Source organism: Macrobrachium nipponense, chromosome 32, assembly GCF_015104395.2.
Source record: "Macrobrachium nipponense isolate FS-2020 chromosome 32, ASM1510439v2, whole genome shotgun sequence".
In the NCBI taxonomy this organism is placed as follows: Eukaryota; Metazoa; Arthropoda; class Malacostraca; order Decapoda; family Palaemonidae; genus Macrobrachium; species Macrobrachium nipponense.
In genome coordinates this window covers 27,111,478-27,117,477 of record NC_061094.1, presented here as the reverse complement: position 1 = coordinate 27,117,477, position 6,000 = coordinate 27,111,478, and positions in this window count along the sequence as shown.

Here is a 6,000-nt window from a genome sequence, read left to right as displayed (position 1 = left end):
GCAGATTCGCAATACGATGAGGTAGCAGGAAGGTAACTGGCATTTCTGATCTATGAAATCAGCAACAGTCTAACCAAAAAGTACAAAGCCTTCATAGATATATTAGAAGGATAGAAGCCTTCAAACTGAACAAATCAAAAATGAAAACATCTTGAAAATAATTGAAGAAAGTTCCAAATAAAATCCAAGTGGTCAAGAGACTCATAAAGAAAATATACATAAACAACATATTCCGGCATAAAATTGAATAAGTGAATCTTGTGAATATCCTAATTGATGCATTAGGAAAAAGAATGCCAAAAGCATGCAAACTGTGTAAGGTTTGGTATAGCATAGTCAATCCACAAAACTAATCAGAAAATGTGCTGCATGCAACATTCCGACCCATCCACAGTGTGCTGAGGTAATACAAGATTTGAGAAAGATAACAAGTTTTTTGTTCAACATGTCTATCATGGATAGACAATGTTTATTAAATCAAGATTGAATGTACAAATGTTGAGGATGAAGAAGAAGAGGAAGAGGAAGAAGAAGAATGAAGAAGAAGGAAGAGAAAACGGAAAGAGAAAGTAAACAAAAATGAAATGACAGAAAAAAATAAGGAAAAACAAAGAACAAGATAAAAAGTATGGATGCAGAAGATACTCATTGATACTACATATGAGGCAATAAAGCAGCATACCTACAAGAAGAAATAAATTACGATATGACAACAGAAAAGCAAATCCCGAAGAGGCTCTACCCAGATCTACAATGACGGGAAAGAGGAAAAAAATAGACAAGAAAGACGAAATCTGCAACCTTTTGAAAGAGGGAATTGCAGATTTGGAGAAAGATGTTACTACAAACATCCTAAGATATGTCAAAACTATGAAATATATGGTAAATGTGCATACTTAGATGGATATGGGGATGATTGCAGAGATCTGCATCCAAAATATGTAAAAACCTAAAAGAAGGAAAAGGATGTAAGTTCGACAAAAAATGCAAATATATGCACCCTGTAGCCATGAATCATAATCAAATAAATAACCAACCAAGTAATAAAATCCAAAATAAGAAAGAAACAAATAAAGAGAGAAATCAAGAATATCAGGTAAAAGAGAAAAGCAAACCACCAATGAGATATGCAGAGGTGTCAGCAAAAAATTTCAAAGCATCAGCTCCGAAATTCTACTCAAGAGATAATAAATGTATTTATTATGCAAGAGGATATTGCAGAAACGGAGAAAATTGCAGATTCAGACACAAAATGAATAATTATGATGAAGGAAGATCAAATATTATGGAAAAGTTGGATTTTTAATGTCAGAATTTCTGGAAATGAAAAAAAGAACAACATACCGAACAGGAAAGAGACATGGAAAATCTTATTACTACCAGTTATTAAATGAAGGGAAAACACGCAAACCATCATAGTGATGAATGCGCAGGGTTTAGTTACGAGTAACTCAAAAAGAAAAATAGAGTACTTAGAAGAACTAACCCAAAATGAAAAGAAAATAGATATAATGAATATAAGTGAAACCTGGTATTCCAAGAGACTGGGAATGATGATCAAATAAAAGGGTTCCAAACTTATAGATCAGATAGAAAAAATAGGAATCAAGGGGGAACCGCAATATATGGGAAAGACAAAAAACAAGGAAAAATATATGAGAAATATAGTAACTCAGAATGTGAACTAATAGCGTAGAATTTGAATCTGAAAAATTAATGAACATAGTAATATATAGACTCCTAATACTAAAGAGTTTGACTTAATAATAGAAAAATTGGATGATATATGTAGAAATCACAAGGACTGGACTATTCTCCTATCTGAGAACTTCAACTTTCCTTTCGTAGACTGGAAAGAACGAATAGGAGATTGTGGATGTACTTATACATATAAAAAAGAGAGTAATAGTAGTGCAGAAGATAAGAGGCAATTTCGAAAAGCTATTAGATATGCTACTAGAATAAAACATTCAACAAATAAATCACCTGCCAACAAGAAAGGAAAATACTTTAGACCTAGTATTTGTGAACGAGGTGAATTATGTTAAAGAAATAATAGTTTATAATGCGAATATTTCAGACCATAATGTCATAGAATTAACAGTTCATTCCAAAGCAAGTGAAAACAGAGATAAGCAAGAAATGAAAAAGTGGGAAGGATATGGAAAATACAACTTCTACAGTAAAAATATAAAATGGTCAGAAATAAATGAAGAATTAAACAAAGATTGGGATAACATTTTCGTAAGCGATGACATAAGGGTAAATACGGAGATATTATATAAAATATTAGAGAAAATAGTGGATAAATATATACCAAGAAGAAGAAAGTAAACATCATTCATGCATACCAAGAGACAGAAGGATCTTGTTCCAGAAAATCAGAAAGTGGAAAAAAGGTCTTGCAAAAGAAAAAAATGCATGGAAAGTTATAGAACTAAAAAGTAAGATAGAAAATGCAGAACAAAAGATTATACAATCCCAAAAGAAAATGAAAAACGGGACTTGGAAGAAAAACCCTATTAAATATCAAGCAAAATCCCAAACTATTATACTCATATGCGAAGAAGATTAATAAAAGAAGAATAGAAATAGGCTCTCTAAGAATTGAAGAGATTAACGAATGAAAAAAGGAATTTGCAACATATTGGCAGAACGATATAAGAGAGAATTCACCCCTAGAATAGATAATGAAGATAATGATATAGAAGTAAGGGATGAAATAGTGAATATTTAGCTGACATAGATATTAATGAAGCTGATATTGTGCAGGCTATTAATGAAATTAAAAATGGAGCTGCTGCAGGGCCTGATGGAATTCCTGCTATTTTGTTAAAGAAAGTAGTTCATTCTATCGCAAAGCACTTGCAATATTATTAAGACAAAGTGTAGATACAGGCAAGATTTATGATGAGCACAAATTAGCTATATCACCCCTACTTTCAAAAGTGGATCAAGACTAGAGGCAAGTAATTATAGGCCTGTGAGTCTAACATCACATATTATGAAAGTGTATGAAAGGGTAATGAAGAAAAATATTATGAAACATTAATAAAAAATAATTTGTTTAATATAGGACAACACGGTTTCGTACCCGGAAAAGTACACAAACCCAACTGTTAGTCCACCGTGAGATCATATTCAAAAATATGAAAAGCGGTAATGAAACAGATGTGGTTTATTTAGACTTTGCAAAAGCTTTTGACAAAGTAGACCATAATATATTAGCAAAGAAAATTAGAAAAACACAATATCGTAGATAAAGTAGGAAGATGGTTAAAAGAATTTTTACACAACAGAAAACGATAGTTATTGCAAACGATGAGAAATCGGATGAAACCAAGGTAATATCCGGTGTGCCTTAAGGTACGGTTGCTAGCTGCAATATTGTTTGTTATTATGATTGAAGACATAGACAGTAATGTTAAGGATTCGGTAGTGTGTAGTTTCGCTGATGACACAAGAATAAGTAGAGAAATTACTTGTGATGAAGATAGGAACGCTCTACAAAGAGACCTTAACAAAGTAATATGATTGGGCAGAGGTAAATAGGATGGTATTTAACTCTGATAAATTTGAATCAATAAATTATGGAGACAGAGAAGGAAAGCTATATGCATATAGGGGACCTATAATATGTAGACATCACAAATAAGGAAGCAGTTAAAGACCTTGGTGTGATGATGAATAGGAACAGTTATGCAATGATCAAATAGCAATTCTGTTGGCAAAATGTAACAAGCAAAAATGGGAATGTTGTTACGGCACTTCAAAACAAGAAAAGCTGAACAACATGATTATGCTTTATAAAACATATGTTCGTAGTCCACTTGAATATTGCAATATGATATGGTACCCACCCACTATCAAAAGGATATTGCACAAATAGAGAGTGTACAAAGGTCCTTTACAGCTAGAATAGAAGAAGTTAAGGACCTAGACTACTGGGAAAGACTACATCCTTAAATTATATAGTCTGAAAGGAGAAGAGAACGCTACATGATAATTCAGGCATGGAAACAGATAGAAGGAATAAGCAAAAAGATCATGGAACTAAAAATATCAGAAAGAGCAAGCAGAGGTAGATTAATAGTGCCCCAAACTACTAACCAGGAAAAATAAGGAAGCACACAGGACATTAATCCACTACGCACCAGCATCGATAATGCAGCGTCTATTCAATGCGTTGCCAGCTCATCTGAGGAATATATCAGGAGTGAGCGTAGATGTGTTTAAGAATAAGCTCGACAAATATCTAAACTGCATCCCAGACCATCCAAGAATTGGAAAGATGCAAAATATACCGAAGACGTACTGAGCAACTCTCTGGTAGGACATTAGAGGCGCCTCACACTGAGGGACCTGGGGCAACCCGAACGAACTGTAAGGTCTGTAAGGTAAGGTAAGGTAAGGCAAGGGCTAGAAGCAAATGGCTAGTTACTACACGGCAAGGGTTAGAAGCAAATGGCTAGTTACTACACGGTAAGGGCTAGAAGCAAATGGCTAGTTACTACACGGCAAGGGCTAGAACACAGGAGGGCTAGAACCAAAGGGCTGGTTACTTCACAAGGAGGGCTAGAACTGAATGGCGTGTTATTAAACAGGGAGGTCTAGAACCGAATGGCGTGTTATTAAACAGGGAGGGCTAGAACCAAAGGGCTCGTTATTACAAAGGGAGGGCTAGAACCGAGGACTGGTTACTACACAGGGAGGGCTAGAACCCGAGGGCTGGTTACTACAGAGGGAGGGCTAGAACCTGAGGGCTGCTTACTACACAGGGAGGGCTAAAACCAAAAGGCTGGTTACTACACAGGGAGGGCTAGAACATAAGGGCTGGTTACTACACAGGGAGGGGTAGAACCAAAGGGCTGGTTACTACACAGTTAGGGCTAGAATTGAAGAGCTGGTTACTACACAGGGAGGGCTAGAACCCCAGGGCCTTTTACTACACGGAGGGCTAGAACCAGAGTGCTGGTTATTACACATTGAGGGCTGGAACCCTAGGGCTGGTTTCTACACAGTGAGGGCTAGAACCCGAGGGCTGGTACTACAGGTTAGGGCTAGAAACAAACGGCTAGTTATTACACAGGAGGGCAGAATCAGGGCTGGGTTCCACTACACAGGGAGGGCTAGATCTGAAGGGCTAGATCTGAAGGGCTAGATATTACATAGGGAGGGCTAGGGCAAAGGTAGTACTTACACAAGGTGGCTAGAACCCGAGGGCTGGTTACTACAAAGGTAGGGCTAGAAACAAACGGCTAGTTATTACACAGGGAGGGCTAGAACCAGAGGGCTGGTCACTACACAGGGAGGGCTAGATCTGAAGGGCTAGATATTACATAGGGAGGGCTAGAACCAAAGGGTTGGTTACTAAACATTGAGGGCTAGAACCGAGGGGCTGGCTAGTACACCGGGAGGGCTTGAACCAAAGGGCTGGGGACTACACAGGAAGGACTAGAACCAAAGGGCTTACCACACAGGGAGGGCTGGAATCGAAGAGCTGGTTACTACAAAGGAGGGTTAGAACAGGAGGGCTAGTTACTACACGGGGAGGACTAAAAACGAAGGGCTGGTTATTACACAGAAAGGACTAAAACCAAGGGGTTGGTTACTACACAGAGAGGGCTAGAACTGAAGGGCTGGTTACTACACAAGGAGGGCTGAAACCGAAGGTCTGTTTACTACACATAGAGGGCTAGAACCCGAGGGCTGGTTACTACTCAGGTAGGGTTAGAACCAGAGGGCTGGTTACTCCACAGGGAGGGTTAGAACGAGAGAGCTGGTTACTAAACAGGGAGAGTTAGAACCAGAGGGCTGGTTACTACACAGGGAGGGTTAGAACGAGAGAGCTGGCTACTAAATAGGGAGGGTTTGAACCAGTGGCTGGTTACTACTCAGGTAGGGTTAGAACCAGAGGGCTGGTTACTACACGGTAGGGGCTAGCACAGAAGGTGGTTTACTACCAGGTTGGGCTAGTACCAGAAGGGCTGGTTTACTACA